This window comes from Sceloporus occidentalis, unplaced genomic scaffold (genome assembly GCF_023333645.1).
Source record: "Sceloporus occidentalis isolate IW3139 unplaced genomic scaffold, rSceOcc1.0.p SCAF_63, whole genome shotgun sequence".
NCBI classification, from domain to species: Eukaryota; Metazoa; Chordata; class Lepidosauria; order Squamata; family Phrynosomatidae; genus Sceloporus; species Sceloporus occidentalis.
The window spans coordinates 3,701,696-3,720,631 of record NW_028317043.1 but is presented as its reverse complement, the minus strand read 5'-3'; the positions used below and the strand labels follow the sequence as shown (position 1 = coordinate 3,720,631).

General features: G+C 42.3%; 1 pseudogene; it reads right to left on the bottom strand.

Annotated features, from left to right (window-relative positions):
* The window catches only part of LOC149287202 (abl interactor 1-like), a 32,317-nt pseudogene extending 14,886 nt beyond the window's left edge, over positions 1-17,431 (bottom strand).
* Positions 17,432-18,936: the final 1,505 nt, after the last annotated feature.

The following is an 18,936-nucleotide window of genomic DNA, read 5'->3' as shown; positions in this document are numbered from 1 at the left end:
TCGGTGTGTAGAAAACACAAGTCTGAGAAATGGTGGCCGATGGGCCCATATCGGGTGATTTCACAAATCTGCTCAATAAAACTCAAAGCAGTATATAGCAACTATGTCCAGGAGGGCAAAAATAGGACTGAAAACACATTGCATCGTCACCATGAACAAAAACTTTGTCTAACTACTGATGGAACACAACCAATGTGAGATGGTTCTGTGATCAGAATGCAGACCTGAGCAAAAGAGAAAAAGAGATCAACTGGTGACAGCTAAAATTTGATTCTAGACTATCCTTAAAGGGTAATTTAACTAGAGAGTTAGGCTACGTGACAGAAAAATCTTTAATTAAAAGGCTCTTTGTCAGTGGTGTCACCACGATGGTTGAACCAGTATAAGGCTCTTTCAAAGCAGATTTGTACGGCACGTCAAACAAACTTATCAGGTGTAACAACCCGCACCTAGCATCAGCTCCAAAACAGGAAAGCTAATCAGGACATGCCAGTCGGCACAAATATGTACTTGTGAGAGCAGATCACTGCTGTAAACATTCAGACATGATTTTTATTAACTGAAGTGGGTTGTTAAAAGAACTTCATTATGATGGAACACTGTACAGCTTTCCAAACTAAACCGTCCAATCAGTTCCGTGCACAAACCCATTAAATACAAAATCAGAAAGTACTTTAGAATAATCTACAAAAACACATTTATCTGTGTAAATGATCACGTGTGGCTACATGTAGGACTTCCATAGCTACAGCGTCTAAAATCTCTTGTACAACTCTTTATGGACGTATAACTTCACTCCTGCACATTACACAGTATGACCTGACCGTGGCAATTCAGAGCCGCTCTATAACAATTCTACATGATTTCATGGGCTTTCAACTTTGTGAACCATAAAGCAGACCTGCGTGTTAATGAGTGGACAGAAGCCTACTAGAAAGCTATCCAGTCTACCAGTTCTGGGAGCTAAAACAAGAAAACACTCTTCATAGTAAAAGCTCATAGTCGTTACAAGCCCTTATAAATCCCTGAACTCCTCCAGGGCTCCTCACCAGGTTATAAATCAAGGAGAAGTCCTCCTGTGTGATGGAGCAGAGCAAGAACTGGTGTTAGACCTCACATGCATAGACAAATCTCCTTCACGCTACAGACTGTTTCCCAACCTTTCTATAACTGATTCGCAAAGTACACAATTCTTTTAACCAAGTACCAGTAAAAGAGCATGTCACAAACACACGCACACACTAGGGTGACCACATGTCCCGGATTGCCTGGGACAGTCCCTCAATGGGACTTTAAGTCCCGGGTCCCAGGCAGCCTCAATCCGGGACAATGTCTTGTCCTGGAATGAGGAGTCTGAGTGAAGAGGTCTCAGCCAATCAGGAGAGACTTCTCAACTCTCCTGATTGCTTGAGAGTTCAGAAACCTCTCCTGAGAGGCCGAGTCCCTCCTTCACACCAACTCAGAGTAAGTGTAAGAGTAGTGTCAGCATGACTGTGTTTGTCTGTTTCTGAATCTGAATCTACTCATGCCTGGTATTAGAGGGGTTAACATTCTATATCTACTCATGTCTGTAATGAGTATGTATATTATTAAATCTGAAATCAACATGGTTTCCAAGGCTTCTTAATAATTAATATATAATATTATGGGAATCAGGGTGTATGTGAGATATACCGTATTGGCTCGGATATAGGCCGCCCCCGTATATAGGCCGCACCCTAAAAGTTTGGTGCTTTTTTAAAGAAAGTTTTTTTCTTTAAAAAAGCACCAAAAAAACATGCTGCCACTCTGTCTCCCCCCTCCCCCCTTCCGAGATATGCTGCCACTGTCCTCCCCCCCCCCCCCCCCCCCCGGCACCGGAAGTTGTATACGCGTATTGCGTAATGTCCCCCGCCGGCCCCGCAAGACACCCGGGAGTCTGCTCTGGTAAGTCTTGGGGGCAGAGGTAAAACGCATCGTGCGGACAGTCACCGGGCAGCGGCGATGCGGGTAAACAACCTCCGCTGCTGGGACATCTGCACGATGTGCTTTAACAATCTCCCTTGCCGGGACTCTCCCCCCCCCCCCCCCCGTGGAAAGTGCTGGCAGGGGAGGCTGGCTGAGCGTATCAGAGAGTAGGATACAGGTCCCCTGCACCGCTGCGGGGGATCTGTATCCTAACCCCGCTGCCTGGGACTGCATGTCCCGGGCGTCGGGCGCTAGACCCCGAATATAGGCCGCACCCCCACTTTAAAGACTTAAAGTGGGGGGAAAAAGTGCGGCCTATATTCGAGTCAATACGGTATATACATGTGTGTTTGTGATGGTGTGCATATGTAAATCAGTGTGTGTGTGTATATAATATAATATATATATATATATATATATATATACATACATATACACACACACACACACGTATGCACATACAAATATATGCACATACATATATACACCTGTGTGTGTAATCTCATCTGCTTCATAGCGTGTCCCTGAATGGCAGAAAAAAAAAATGTGGTCACACACAGGTGATAAGTTCACTTGCTGGCATGGTTCAAAATTAACTTTTAAAGGGAAAAACATCACATGAACCATCACAGATCTGGGGCATCTTGAGACAGTCACTGGGTAATAGCCGACTGCTGCTTAGAGGTAATGCACCTCCTCGTTAGTCAGGGACACATTAGGCTTTTGCACTTTAACACTCAATAGCCTACTGCTGAGGGCCGTCCTGGACATTAGCCAGTGAAATCTGGATGACTTCCAGTGCATAGATTTCTACAAGCGCCCCGTGCTCTGTAAAGGGTTGGAGTTTACATATACATATATGGTTGGTTAGGTGCAGGAATGTAGAGTCTAAGGAAGAATAGGCAAACTGGTTGGGAGGGTCCATATTTCAGAATACTCGGAGTAAAGAGATCATGCTTCATGCGTATATCATTAATAGTTTATTATTAACTCTTACTCAGACACTGTAGAGATGATTCCTTTGCAAAAAGTGTTAAAGGCATGGAATTGATTCACTTCCTCTGTGTTCTTATGTCAAGGCTTGCAGGAAGTGATGTCATACTGCTAGAAGGAAGCATGTTTGATGTAGAGTGGATAGTATTTCAGCAATGTGTGAATATACTTCACCCCCCATATTAGGACCACTTTACCCCACCAACAAGCCCAAGCATCCACTTACCTCGGAGATGTGGTTGATGGAGGACTCCATTCTCCGCAGCTGGGAGGCTTGGATATCCAGCAGTTGCAATACATTATTGGCCAATGCATTGATCTGGTAAGCAACGCTAGCCAAGGACTGGGTGGTATACGCCTTGGTCTCCTCTAACGCTTTCCTCTTGTCAGGTGCCTAGAAGATAAAACCAAAAGATTAAGCAAACCTGTATGGACGATTGAGGAATGCGTACACATGCCCTCGCACACAGCCCTGACCTCACAAGCTGCATTCTTCACATGCGTGTGTGTGCGTGCGTGTGCGTCTGCCTGAGGGAGACCTGAGATATTTTACAGAGAGGTTTATCGGCAGTAAAACAAACAAACAGGAGAGAAGGTGCTTGCAGGACTACTTCACAATCTTAACATCGGTGCCACTGTAACAATACAGCAGCGATTCTGCAAAGCATTTAGCCAAATTCTATCTGTATATTTGAGGACTGTTTGTACGCTGAATAATTCCACTACTGCCATAAAAATTATGTTCTTTGCATAAACACCTGGTTGTTGAAAGGAAGCATTTTACTAAATATTCATTAGAAATGGATACTGATTATAGGAAGAATAATAGCAAAAAATGCAAATATGCACAAAAACACCAACCAACAGCCTCCTACACACGTCTCCGAACCAAACACAACCTATATTCAAAGTACGGGCCCCCTAACCGAATGGACTATTTAATGTGTTGCGTGGACGGCATGCAATGCACAAGCCAAAGGCTAGCAGGTCTCACTCAATGAAAGAAATGACGAAACACCCAAAAAAATATACCGTATGTAAAAACACATTCATTCTTTAATGTAGCCCAAATGCTGTGTCAAGTACAATAGTGGCACTTATTCCTTAATCAGTTCCTTGTCTCATTTTAGATCCACAGCCATATGCCTATCCCCAACCCTTAATGGATTAACCGCTACCACTTCTGCTCGTAGGCTGTTCAACTTTTCTACCACCCCTTCAGCAAAACCCTTCCTGCATTACATCTAAGCCTCCAACCCTGTGGTTTTAGATGATCTCTTAATCTAACATTTCTCCTCCTCGGAAACAAACTTCCCTTCTGTACTTTGTTCAGTCCCTTTATGTATTAAAAGCTGTTTATCACATCCCCTCTCTCTCCTCTAAGCTCTAGTCTTTCCTGATAATTTTGATCTGGCAATCCGCACATTAGAACACGGCATATTAACACATTTTCCTTGTATATTTACGGTAAGATGTATCATTATAACTTGGCAGTTCGCGGTCTGCACATTAGGCTGTCATAGAAGGGTTAACTGGAAGGTCGTGAAAGAGTTAATGTTTGTGTCCCTTATTATTCTTCCTTCTTTTAGAAGCGGTCTTCCCATTTGTATGCAGAACGCACAATATTTCACATACTGCTCTGTTTGGAGCGGAGGATACTGGGCTAATCTGGAGTTTATTTATTGCTTTGAACAAATCCCCATTTTCTCGGCGTGGAAACCATGGCCACGGGTCCGGGATAGTAAATCACCGCAGTCTCGCATCTCCCGGCTGCAGACAGCTCAGACGCTCTCATTACCCTGAGAACTCCCAGGAACTTCCCATACATCAAATCAAAACTACCCGCTCTAATACCCTTTTCATTTGTTTAAAAGCACTATAAGCATTTCCAGCATTACAATGAGTATGGAAATAAATACATGGGGGGGGGGTCATCTGACCTTTGACCTGCGTCTGGATGAAGAACGAAGGGTCACAGCTGTTCGGGACAATAGAAGGAGATGGTATTTTTCCTCAATGGAGGTCAGAGGATTCTTGTCGGATCAGATAAGATTATCCGGAGGCCTTAAATACCATTTTAGTCCTAGGAGGTTTATCCAATAAAACTTCCTTTATCTGCAGACCTGGTGGCTGCCATTTTTGGTTTTCCCTTCAAACACCCCTTCCTCCATAGAGTTTCGTTAGCCAGAGTGTCAGGCTGGGTGATTGAAACTATGTCATTCTATTGTTCCTCACAAGCAACATAATAATGCACACAATGTATATATTTCTATATGTCTTGGGATCGCAAGCTTGTAAGCCGAGCTCTCGCCACCTAATGTATCAGTTTGTCGGTCTGTCAGTTCTAGTCTTGTCATAGCCCTCAAAGATATGCATCGTATTAAGCGCTGCGTAAATTGTTGGCGCTATATAAATAAAATAATAATAATAAACAATAATCGTTATTGTCAATGGTTTAACACAAATATCTACCCCAGACTGGCCCCTCTCTAGGCCTCATCCTTCTACCTGGGGGTATGTAAAATGGCTTGTTAAACATCACTGTAACAGTGTGAAGTTGACACAATCACAAGACACCAACTTTACACAATAGGCCTGGGATTGGCTGCTGAATATACTGGGCACATGTTAGTAACACCCAACAAACTAGTGACAATACCAGGTTCCAGGGCCTTCTCCTGCCAGTCAAGGGCTCCCTGACTGCTCCTGAAACTGCCGGTACCCCCAAGTCCCTGGGAAACTCCATAGACATTAGTAGATGTATTACTGTCCGAGTTGACCTAAGCTTATACCATAAAAAGCAAGTATTTCACCTGTATACATGTAAACTATCTGAAATTATATATATATAGTTCTTCAGCTTGAGGTAAGGATTTGATACTTAAATAAAATTTACCATTAGATAAAATGGAACTTGAATACAGAAAATACGGATTGGATCCTTATAAAATGTATTAGAGAACAGAACACAGTGGCCAAAGCGTTACAAAAAGTAAACTTCTCCGAACCCCGGTTACACTTCCATTATTCAAACAATTTCTGTATTGATTGATGAGTCTCTCCGTATTGAGGAGGAAACCCAGCCTGCTCCTCTATGCAGATGTGCTTTCCTTTAAGGTTATTCCTGCATTATCAATCATGAAACGCTCATTTCGGGTCCTGCCACAAGATCTCAATGGGGCTTAGGTCTGGACCTTGAGTAGGCGATTGCAATACTTTCTTTTTCTTAACCATTTTGATGCTGACCTGCTTGTAAAATGTATCTCGAAAAAAGAATTCATGGTCCCTTCATGTTCTTCTTAGACAGCAGTGGGTTTGGTCTTGTTATTCTGACATGAATCCATGTTTTGCAAGAAAAGCCTACTCATACCAGTATGGTGTTCTTAGGCTTTTTTTTTTTTTTACTTCTAAGATGATTTTACTCCTCTCTCTTTTGGAGAGTTTGGTGGGGCAGCCTCTAGTGTCTGTGCGTCTGATGTGGCTTTGGAACCTTCAGAGTTCATCTTCATAAAGCTCCTCATGGTGAATCAATCAACAGAGAGATACATTTGCTACAATCATTTTCTGGTATGGAGTCTGCTTTCACAATGCAGATGTAGTATGGAAAATCCAATGGCAATTAGGTTCTCAACAAGTCAAATAAGATAAATGTAGGAGCCGGTAAGGACAAAGTGCCCTTCCTGCACTTCATGGAATCCCATAATCCCATAAAAGTTTTAGGATTTGTCAAACTTCTCCAATCAGCTAACTTCAAGCTTCTCAAATTCACAAAGAGCAAACTCTTCATTTTCAAACCCTATTCCATGTTCATATGCCAACATCTAATGATGTGGCCTCAATCTAAATCATTAGTACAAGTAAAAGGTATTAAAAAAATAAAGTATGTTAAGAAGGACTCATAATGGGCAGTTACAGTATCTGAGCATCATTAACAAAGGATGTCATTTCCCTTGTACAAAAAGAAAAGAGGAAGTTGCTATTGTTGCAACTCAGTAACGTCAACGAAGGTCTCATTATCTTAATTCCGCTGCCAGTTTTATCACTAATCAATATTATGAACAGGAAAACAATACCTAGTAGTCTTGGAGTCTTTAATTCTTCTTATGCATGGATTTCTTAAAATTGTTTACAGTCCTCAAAGCCCTTGGAATAAACCCTGAGTTAGCCTCTCTAGCCAAAATAAGGCTGACAATAGAAACACAAGTTACTGAAGAACTCCGTGTAGGAGATGCAAGGTCTCCAGGAGGAAGCCACCGCGTGAAGACATCTACATGACACCACTGAATTTCCAGTTTAAAAATAGCAGATTCCGGTCTTAGCTCAGAAAGGTCAAATTTGTTACATGTCACGAACCATGGATGAGGAACGCATTGCTGCAATTTAAGTTTTACTGTAAACTCTTCACATCCCCTCCGCTAATCACAGTAAACAAAACTAGAAAATTAAAGGAGGAAGCATCAGCGACGCACAAAAGGTGACAACGGCACCCATGTAACCATGGACAGTTATAGAGCATTCAACAGACCACCGACATATTATTTGTACGATGTTAGGACTCTGGACGCCGTGTTACTAAACCAGTTTGTAAAACAGGTATTACAAGTCACAGTCCCAGCAGGAAGGAAGCCACAGCCTTTACGCCAAAGCAGTGGTTCAATAAACCAGCACAAATCATACTCCCTTTTCCTCTCTCCCACCCCCTCCGTCAACAGCTGAGCCAACAAGCACTTAGAACGTACAGTTTATTTACGCTCACTCGACACTTCCCGGTCCCTCTGGAAGCCACTGATAAAGAAAACACAAACCACTACAATTGTCTACATTCTAAATAAAGCAACGTTCGGTCTCGCTGTAACCTCTCTGGATGACCCAAAGTGAAGTGGAGCTTATGAAGAAAGACACCAGAAAAATTGTAAAGATAATTCAAAACTGGAATCCAATTCCCTGTCCTTTGAATTCAGCATGAAAGCTGAAAAAAGTGTTGTGTTGTGTGTGTGTGTGTGTGTGTGAGAAAAATTAAAAAAGGGAGGCTTAACTGTAGTTCCATTAGTAAAAAAAAGTTACTTTCCTGTCCTGACCTCGCCTGCTGGAACCCGTTACCATCAAAAGGGGGTAACTCAGTAGGAATTCACTGTATGGAACGGCAAAATATAGGATTAAGCCGTCACATACTACATAACAATAAATAAAGTCTATGAACTCCTCTTACAATTCACCATGATTCTAATTATGCATTAAACAAGGAAATGCAGCCAAAAAAGTCAGTATTTTTATTTTGGCCATTTCCATCATGCTGGGTTTTCTAGTAAGAATTTCCATTTTTAGCAATAATAATAAAGCGTGAAGGATGTAAAAATATACAAAAATCCTTAGCTTCTTCCAGCCAGGGAGCATAATATACGGTAATACTGTTTCTAAAAATCTAAATAAAATGTTGAAATGCTTTCTAAAGTGGATAGAAGCCGTAGAAGACGAAATATTACCAATTCAGCAGACACACCATGCATTATACTCATCTCCATGAAGTCTGATAATATGATATTCTCAGACTTCATGTAATGTCATAATATTTACCAGCATGTTAGAGGTTTTTAAAGGGACACTCCTGCCATTATCTACACTTCAATGCCATGAAAGACAGGGGTCCCTTTAAAGTTTCAAGGTGTCTAAAGCTAAAGCATGGATGAAATCCACAGGGTCTCCTCCATATGCATTTACACGGGAGGGCTCCTGGATGTTCCCGGGTACGCTGCCCAGACCTTATTCAGCGTCTCATCTTAGCTTCAGGATAGTTTTAGGTCTATCCCACGTTTAAATTCCTTCACTATATTTGCATTACCATCGATGGGAGGCTGTTCCATTTATCTACCATCCTCTAGGTAAATTAAAACTTCTTTACATGACATATACCACACCAAGACCATTTTACTTGCAAATGGCTTTGAAATATTGTAAATGTTCTAGAATGTCCGTTAGACGGTGCTCTCTGTTTGACGAGCCATCCAAGAATGTCAGTGACTTGTTCTTTAATCAGCATTCAATAAGAGGTCGCTTGTCTCAAATATATCTGATTTACAATTCCCTTTGCTGTCCACCATCAATATAAAGAATCGCAACCCCATTTCTTACTTTCCTTTGTGCGTTCGGAGGTACCGGGTACATAAAGTTGCACGGAATGCAGGTTAATTTTCAACAACTATGGCATTTAGAAGGACATTTATTACCGGCACAGAAAGAAGAAATATTTACAGCAAGTTTTACAATTCAACCTTTTAAAGCTCAAACGCAGCCTCCTATTCTTTGAATTTAGCATAGAAATATTTAAGAAAATATTATAATCATAATAATAAATAATCAAACACAAGGCTAGAAAAAAAAAGAAAAAAAAAAGCATTACATTGAACAGAAGTGAAATGGTTAATGAAATCCAAGCAACAAACGTAATCTGTTCCATCAATACCATGGCACTGAAAGCCTCCGATCAATATTTTCATATCCACCTCCGCGGAGTGTTAATGCTTCATCGTGGAGAAGGACAAGGTATTAATTGATGTGGGGAAGCTGGAAGACCGCCAGGGTCTCTATAAAGGGCAATGATTCCTCATATTCTATTAGAACACCAAAAAAAAGTTCTGCACCAGATTTTTTGGTTATTCCTTGAAATATTCCTCAAATCTCCCGGAGCTAAAGTGTTTTTATACATGGTGGACACACAACCACTACGGAAACATAGAATTTCATAGAACCATTCGGCCCATCTTCCCTGATGTAAGCACTCAAACCCCAATCGGTACTTGGTCTTGTCCCAGAGTTGGGATAACTAAACACGCATGTTTAAATTCTCTATATTAGCCACCACCACATCTGCTGGGAGACTGTTCCATTTAGCTACCACCCTCTTTGTAAAAGTAGAACTTCCTTACATTACTTCTTAGCCTCTGATCTTATAGCGTTAGATTATGACCTCTTGTTCTAGCATTTCTCCTCCTTTGAAATAAGCTTTCCTCCTGTACTTTGTAGTTAAATGTTTCTACCGCATCCGCCTCTCTTCTCTCCTCCACCCTATACATATCATGATCCCTTAGTATTACCTGATAATTTGTATCCTGCAAACCATTTACCATATCTGTAGCCCCCAACATGTCAATATCCTTCTGGAGATAAGGTGGCAGACATTTCTACAAAGGGGGGTCCCAAAGTAACTATACCACAATCTCAAACATTCTTCTGAGAACACCTGGAACACCAATAATATCTTGGAAAGTTGTTTTTTGGATGTCATCCTCAACTTTAGAATATACATTTAAAAACCATCATAACAGCTGTGTCCTTGTAACCGACACACCCCATGGCAGAGGTACAAGTCACAGCAGACCATCTCCAGCTTCCATGACGGTATTCTCCTGATTTAGTCCCAAGGAAGTAGGGTGTTCCAGCAAGAGCGACTGATGACCATACCACAAAGTCACAAAGTAGGGCACCATCACCGGGTGCCAGCTAATTGTAAGACATTCCACACAAAACCTGATCGCTCATCAAAATCAACAATGGTAGTAATGTTACAGATAAAAAAAGAAATAAATAATAATAATAAAAAAAATAATAAAATAAAAATAAAAATAAATCGCACACGCACACGCTAGTGCAAAGCCTGCTGCTTGGAACATGGCATTGGTTGCTATGGTGATATGACCATGCTTCCAGCTTTGCTGCAGAGTCTCTTTTTGTAGGTCTGATACTTCAGATCAGATTTTGGGTGCTTAAAAAAAATAAAAAAATGTTAAAGGGGGCTCCAGATGTTTATTTTACTTGCAACCCACAGACACAAAAAGGGTTTCATATCCCCTTTTATCAAAGTAAGCTGCCCCATCCCTATTTTGGTAGTCGTGAAAGGGTTAAATAGAGCCTGCGGTGTTTTGTATTGCGATCCCCTCCAAACGTGGGGCGTTTATCATACCCGCCTGTAACATGGGAGATTAAGCTACAAACCCAACTGGCAGCTAATATCACATCGATGGCATTCATATGCAGGGTCACACGAGGAAACGGACAGGAACACGCATCAAAGCCCTATCGGAACACTAGCCGCAAAGAAGTTGGACAGTCTAACAGTCTTTTGTTACCGTACATTAACAAAGAACCAACATATGCTTACTGAGAGGGTGGTGGATGTTGATTTTTAATGGAATATCTTCATAGCCGTACAGAGGCCCTTTATCACTCCCATCACTCCTGTGTTCCAATGGCCCTTTATCACTCCCATCACTCCTGTGTTCCAATGGCCCTTTATCACTCCCATCACTCCTGTGTTCCAATGGCCCTTTATCACTCCCATCACTCCTGTGTTCCAATGAACCTTTATCACTCCCATCACTCCTGTGTTCCAACGACCCTTTATCACTCCCATGACTCCTGTGTTCCAATGGCACGTTGTGTTCGCTGATGCAAGTTTAAAACGCTATATGGTTGGTTAGAAAACCTCTTTTGCAGTTATGTTACAGCTAGAAATGTCCTAATTTTCTATGAAAACCGCTAAGTGACCCCAAACTTAATGGGTAGTGTGTGTGTGTGTGTGTATTGTATATTATGTATGTATGTATATATATATATATATATATAGTCACCTTATCAACCATACATTTATGGACAGATCCCTTCAGCGGCCCAATCTGCCCATTCCCATTGAGAAATAATAAACAGTTGTATAGATAATGTCATTGTGCCGAGATGTAGCCCCCTATGTGAAGACCCCGCTATAAGGGCTCGACTTGGGTGGATTAATAAGAACAGGATGCAGTTGGGTGCCTGCATCTGTTATCACGGCACCGGCAGCCGGCACGGGACTTTCAAGAGCTCCTTCCTGTTTTTCTGGCAACACGTTGCTTACATTAATCACAGTTTACATTACAGCATCATGGAGAAACGGTCATAAAGTGCTTCTGAAGATGCGGTTCCACCCATCCCGCTGCACAATTTACGATTAAGACCGTTAGGAGGTAAATAAAAAGGTTATTTATACACTACTACGCTGGCTTCAAGTCTACTTCCAGAAAATGCACCCATGTGGCCATGTTTTCTATATGTGCATCTCCTCCGTGCTGAAAGGAGAACAAGGCCACCGGTTTAAACATGATTTGTGGTATCCTATGACCCAGCTATGGTTGTTTCAGGAATTGGTGGCAGAATTTAGGCGTACCGGTCATTAAGACGATCAATTCCGAAACAAAACTCATGCCTACACTACAATACCATTGTTATCTATTTATATAGCGCCAACAATGTACATGGCGCTTCTTACAGTCCCTACATTTACAGGGTCTGACCAAACTAAAACAGGCAGATTAAGACAAACCGATTAGGTAGAGAGTGCCCGGCTTGCAAGTTGACGATCCAGTAAAGAAACCGGAGAGCACGAGGTCCAGAACAAAAACCATCAGAACCAAAAGCTCCCAGTAAAACATGTACCAGCTGCATTCACGGGGCGGAAAAATATCCAGAATGAAGGAATTATGTAGTGGAGACTGTTTCCCTACAATCCACCCAAATCATGAAAGAGGTCCGGACATGCTGATAGCTCCAGGGCTTGAGTCATGAACAGTGTTCCCTCTAAGCTGTGCGCGCGCACATAACTTTGAGGGAGCGCACACGTCCTAAAATTGTGCGCACAGTACCTAACGGGGAGCTGAGGGGGGCGGGCAGTCCGTCCAGGGTTCTGTCTAGGGTGATGCTGGCAGTCCTCCAGAGACGGACAGTAATGTCCGCCACTGGAGGAGCAAGCTCGTTGGGGAGATCAAAAATCTCACCCCAACCGGTTTAAAAACAATCAATCGATCCCGCTCCCTTGCGATGCGTGCGGCAACTGATGCTGTGCGTCGGGATTTGATGTCAGATCCCGGCGCACAGCACTTAAGCCACGCCCACCATCTTTACTGCACCGGAAGGACAGGACACAGAAGAAGAAGAGGCAAGAGGAAGAACGAAGAGGAGGAGGAGGAAAAGTAACAGAGGAAAGGTAGGAAAACATTAAGTGAGAGTGAATTAGTAAGTGTGTGAGAGTGATGGGTGTTATGCTGTAGTTTATGCTGAATGTTTGTGAATGAGTGTGTGTGTGATAGCATTGATGTGTAAGTGAGGGGGGGATAGCATGGCATAGGGAGGCTGTAATCACATTAATATGATGCCCAGGTTCCAGCATGTACTGGCTGCCTGGGCATGATAGGAGTGTGATTGCTGTTAGCAATTATAAAATATATATATAATATTGTTGTTGGGTTTTTTGTCCAATTTTGGTGTGTTATTTTTAGTAAAGTGGGTTCTTGTTTTTTTTAAAGGGGGGGTCATTTTCAGTTTCGGTCAAGTGAATGCTGAATTTTCTGTCCAGAATTTTCATTTCGGTGCATCCCTATATACTAAGCCAGACACTGAAGCAGTAGGCCTACACCACATCAATGTTTGGCTTAGTATAAAGTTATAGGGGTTATGCTACATTATTGGCAATGTCTGGCTCAATGTATAGTGATAGGTGTTGTGCTGTGCCTCAGTATATAGTGATAGGTGTTGTGCTCTACCACCGTCAGTGTGTGCCTCAGTATATAGTGATAGGTGTTATGCTGCCCCAGCGTCAATGTTTGCCTCAGTATATAATGATAGCAGTTATGCTGTACCACCGTCAATGAGTGCCTCAGTATATAATAACAGTTATGCTGCACCACTGTCAATATTTGCCTCAGTATATAATGATAGCAATTATGCTGCAACACCGTCAATGTCTGCCTCAGTATATAGTGATAGGTGTTATGCTGTACCCTAGTCAATGTGTGCCTCAATATATAGTGACAGGTGTTATGCTGTACCCCTGTCAATGGTTGCCTAACGACAGAAGCTATGCAGTTTTTCCCAATAAAAAAAAAATATATATATATATATAATATTATTTTTTTTGATCCTTTATGCAGCCCGGAGGCCCAGCTCATGATTCGCTCATAATTAACTTTTGCAGTGAGAATTTCACCTTTAAAATAGACCATGGAGTCAAAAGGGTTGGAAATGTATAGCTCCACCCCCCTTGCAATGTGATTTTTCAGCTCCACCAACTTTGCTTTATATGGACTGTAGAAGCATATCGTGCGCACAAAATTTTGGCTCTGGGAAAAATTTTGCACAACAGAAATGTTCTGCGCACACCACCCAGGAAAAATTAGAGGGAACATTGGTCATGAAGGACTCCACATACGACTTAACTCAGGCCAGCTAGAATGTGGGGCAGATGGACCCCTACCAACCAAAACAAGGAGAAGTTTCTCGTATGACAAAAAAGAACAACACAGGACATGAAAGTGGGGCATGTTACAGATCAAAGGGGGATAAACAGACGCGCTAAGTGGAGAAAAGCAAAATTCTATTTAAACCACATGTTATGAATGACAAAGGGCGTATCGCTCAAGGGAAGGTAGACGGGCTCCTCAACAAACACTGAACACAGTAATGTTACACAAACAGCCATGTGTAGAAGAGTTGTGGTTTAATTAAAGAGTTCACTGAAAATAATGAAAAGCCAAGTTTATCCTGAAGAGCCAAGATGGCCGTACATCACAAAAAGTTAAATGCTGGCATTCAAACTGAAGGAACCATGCATCGTGCAGGGCCAACGTAGTCCTTCTTGCAGGAGAACATTGCTACCGTTAGTCCTTCATAACCTATAGTTCAGTGAGCAGAATGATAAAATGTATAACGCCTCAGTTAAACAGTTTAGTGAATAAACCCCTGGAATCTTAGAGGTGGAACGCTGAACAGCACAGTTTATAAGATGGGAAGGTGTAAGGTGGTCTCCAGGTGCCGTGCAAGCCCAAACCATGTAATACTACTACTACGTGAAAAAACATTCGACCCACCCCTGGAGACCTTCTTCAGAATGGCTGATTTCATAAGTTGCGGATAATGTGGGCACAATATTAATATTCTTCATCAAACATTAAGCAGAAAATAATTGGTTATTGAGGGATATCAACAAAAAGACGCAGACGAACCCCAGAAGATTCTGAGGAAATCCAGACGATATCCAGCATGCAGTAGGCCGAGGTGTTTAGGAGGATATACCGCCATGTTTATAAAATATAATAATATTACAAAGCAGAAATAATATCCTGATTCCAATGATTTTACATCAAAGGAGACTTATGTTCTGCTGATTAACCCTTCTTCTGAAGGCCAGCGAGTTGTGGGAAATATATTTATTAGATTTTTATTTTTGTGGACTGGAGGTATTACTAATGACCCCCAAAACAAACAACGTTCTTTCTTCTCAGTCTTGGACTCGTGAGGTCACATATTACAGGGACCCATGAGTCACATTACACGCTCTGTACAGACTACACGCCAATGATCTCACTCCGTATGGAGCGCTACGAAAGGAACCACCAATGGGTGGGACGCGCTGAGGTTTTCAAGCTCGCACTAGATCATCTCATATGTGGTTTAACAGACGGGGCTCTTTTGGGGGTAAATGCTGGCAATGTGTACATTGCATCAGAATATATAAACAGGGTTTGTAAACCAGCTTGAAGGAGCCAATCAGTGGAAGGAAAGACCTCCAATCAGAATCAATGGGTGGACTTTCCACACATGCATACGGGGGTCTGAACAGCACGGAGGGGAACTGCAGAATCCCCCCATGCATTTTCAAGGGGGACACCGAAACTGTAGTGCATATGATGGCTACAGTGGCTCTTTAAACAGGAAAGCAGCCCAAGTAAAAACTGAGTCTATATTCAGGACCTCAGAAGTCTCTTCTTCAGATGGTACAGTTACATATATTATGCAAGTGAATAACTGAAAGGTTTGGCCATTGATTTTACTACTAGGTAGGACTGCGTTCACCCTTTAGTAACCACAAGGGTGCGGAACGAACACAATCACTTAAAGAAGGGAAAGAAACTATTTAATAAAAGGGCAGTACTGCCAACACACGCTAGATATTTCTGCACTCGTGTTCCAGCAAAGTATCGTATAAACGCACCGCAGCGGTGCAATGCAAAAAAATAAGTCACCATTAATCACAGTGAGAAAAAAAAAAAAGCTTTCCCAAAATTATTTAAATGCATGTAACAACCGAGAATAATCTTTAAATTACGAGGTACCCCTTAAGCAAACACATGGGGGGGGGGTAGCGGACAACCATGTGACATACTTCTCGCCGATGCGCAGGCAGGGGGTACGCATGCCCAGTAAGTGCTCCCTTTTTATTTAAATTGGAGAGCTTTCCTGCCACCGATTGGCTGCTTCGATCTCTCGTAGTATCTGACTATGTATTAGTCCTCTGTAGGGCTGTCAAGGAGACCACACTGTCCCTTTAAGCAGCAGGTACGGCAGAAGCGGCTAAACACTCATCAAATCGCCCTAAAGTGCAGCGACAAACCCTCTCTCACCAAGCTGACATCATGAGACTTTATTCACATCACAGAACATCACGGCCGAGTATTTTACAAGCAGAGAACGGCGCAGCGAGGACTGCTGGCTGCACAAAGAAAAACCAACGTGGGTAAAGAGGCCTTTATTGGGCAACTGAAGCATAATAGATTGCAAGCTTTGGAGGCTACCTGGGTCTCTTCTTCAGGTATCTTACCTCCTCCTTCAGATAACTTGCCTAAAGACAGATACCTAGACAGACTCAAAGGCTTGCAATCTATTATACGTCAGTTAACCAGTAAAGATACCATCCTGGAATCTTCTGTTATAACCCCTAACAGTTACCTAAATAATCAAAAACAAACACAGAATAACCTAATCAGGGGCTCCTCTCTGCTGTCTAGACAGCCATAGTCTGGGACACAAAGCACAGTAATAACCATGTCTGCTTCACAAGATACAGTGTACAAACATCACACACACATCACATCCAGGCATGCATGCATGACACACATCCCATCCCATCCCCCACATACATACATCACATCCATCACACTGACACCCAGGGGAATGAAGCGCTTGCTAACATATAATCCATGCCTGTAGCGGAGAGCCCCGGCCGCCCGGACAGGCAGGAGTTACGACACTCTGGGGAGATTCGTGCGATATGACTCATAATTAAACAAAAAAGGACGCACCCTCTGGGCGGATCTGGGGAACACCCACCACCCTTCACTACGGAACGGCGAATAAAGGGTTAAGGGAAGCAATAAAACCCTTTAAGTGCCCCAGAAAAGAATTTGATTTTTGGTGCGATCGCATAGACGTGAAATGAAGATAAGGGCAGAAGTCCAGAGGGCCGGCATCCCGCACTTCCTGTATGGTATGCGGACCTCCCCTGCTCCCAGCCATTACCCAGCACAGTGACAGAAAGCGGCAGTAAATGCTGTGGGGTCCCCGGGCCCCTCACCTGGACGTAGTTGCTCTCGCAGTATTCTGCCACCCGGGTGAGGTTCTGGTAGCTCTCGATCAGAGCTCGCTTGCCAGCGGGGATTTCCTCCTCTAGTAACATCTGCAGCTCTGCCATCTTGCACCCCTGTGCATCTCTTCCTCGTAAGCCTAGAACAGACAGCAGGCTCCGGACCCACCCCGCCCGACTGGTATTCTGGGATTCCCAGCCTCGCTTTCAGAGAAGCCCCACCCACTGCTAGCTGTAACGGTAGGGGCGGACGCGCAGAGCATGTCGGGGGTTGTAGTTTCAGCGCTGCATTGACTTTGCTGTTTCAAATAAACCTGACCGAGCTGTGTTTCTCGCGTCACTCAGTTCTATCTGTGCCTGCTTACATTATCCAATGTTTTCTTTTACTATTTCTTCTTTCTTTAACCCCTTCGAGACAAAGGCTGATTTTACTTTTTGTACCCTTTGTGACAATGGCCTTTTTAACATTTCTGCGCTGCTTGTGTTTAGCTGTAATTTTCTTCTTTCCCGTTTACTGAACCCACACACATTAGATATTGTTTTTTTCAGGACAAGAAGGGCTTTCTTTAGATGACATTGTTTTGATTGTATCATATTATTTACTATTAAAAAAATTATAAAATATGGTGAAAAATTTAGAAAAAAATGACTGTTTCTAACTTTTAGTTGAAAAATCTTTTACTCATCTATAAAAGGTAATGAAAAAACCTGCTAAATAGATTCTACTATTTGTCCTGAGTTTAGAAATACCCAATGTTTTTATGTTTTTTTTGCTTTTTTCTACCCATTATGGGGCAATAAGTACAGGTAGCGTTTTGCTATTTCAAAGCCATTTTTTCCAAATCTGGTAATTCTTCCCCCCATGTGCCATTTCGGGTATCTTTGAACCCGGCCAATGCAATTTACCCCATCAAGTCATATATTTTTGAAAACTAGACAGCCCAGGGTATTCCAAATGCTAGTATTTTAACTCTTTCCATGCACCATATCTACCACCAGTCTTTGTCAAACTTTATGGTAGTCATTTTTTTGCATTTGTTTTGTCATACACATTTTACTTCAGGTATGAATTAAAATGTTCTAGTTTATGTCACTATCACAAAACACCCCAATATGTGTTCAGCAACATCTCCTGAGCGCAGCGATACCCCACATGAATGATTTTGCCTGGCTGTTTGGGGGCAAAAGGGCCACATTTGGGGCATGCGCATTTTTCAATGTTGAACTTTGGCATTTGGGGATCCACTGCCCATGCCCTATTTGGTACATCTTTGAGCCGGGCCATTTCAGTGTGCCCAATAAACCCATATATTTTTGAAAACTAGACACCCCAGGGTATTTCAAATGCTAGTATTTTAACTCTTTCCATGCACCATATCTACCACCAGTCTTTGTCAAACTTTGTGGTAGTCATTTTTTTGCATTTGGTTTTCCACACACATTTTAATTCAGGTATGAATTAAAATGTTCTCGTATATGTCACTATCACAAAACACCCCAATATGTGTTCAGCAACATCTCCTGAGTACAGCGATACCTCACATGAATGATTTTGCCTGGCTGTTTTGGGGCAAAAGGGCCACATTTGGGGCATGCGCTTTTTTCAATGTTGA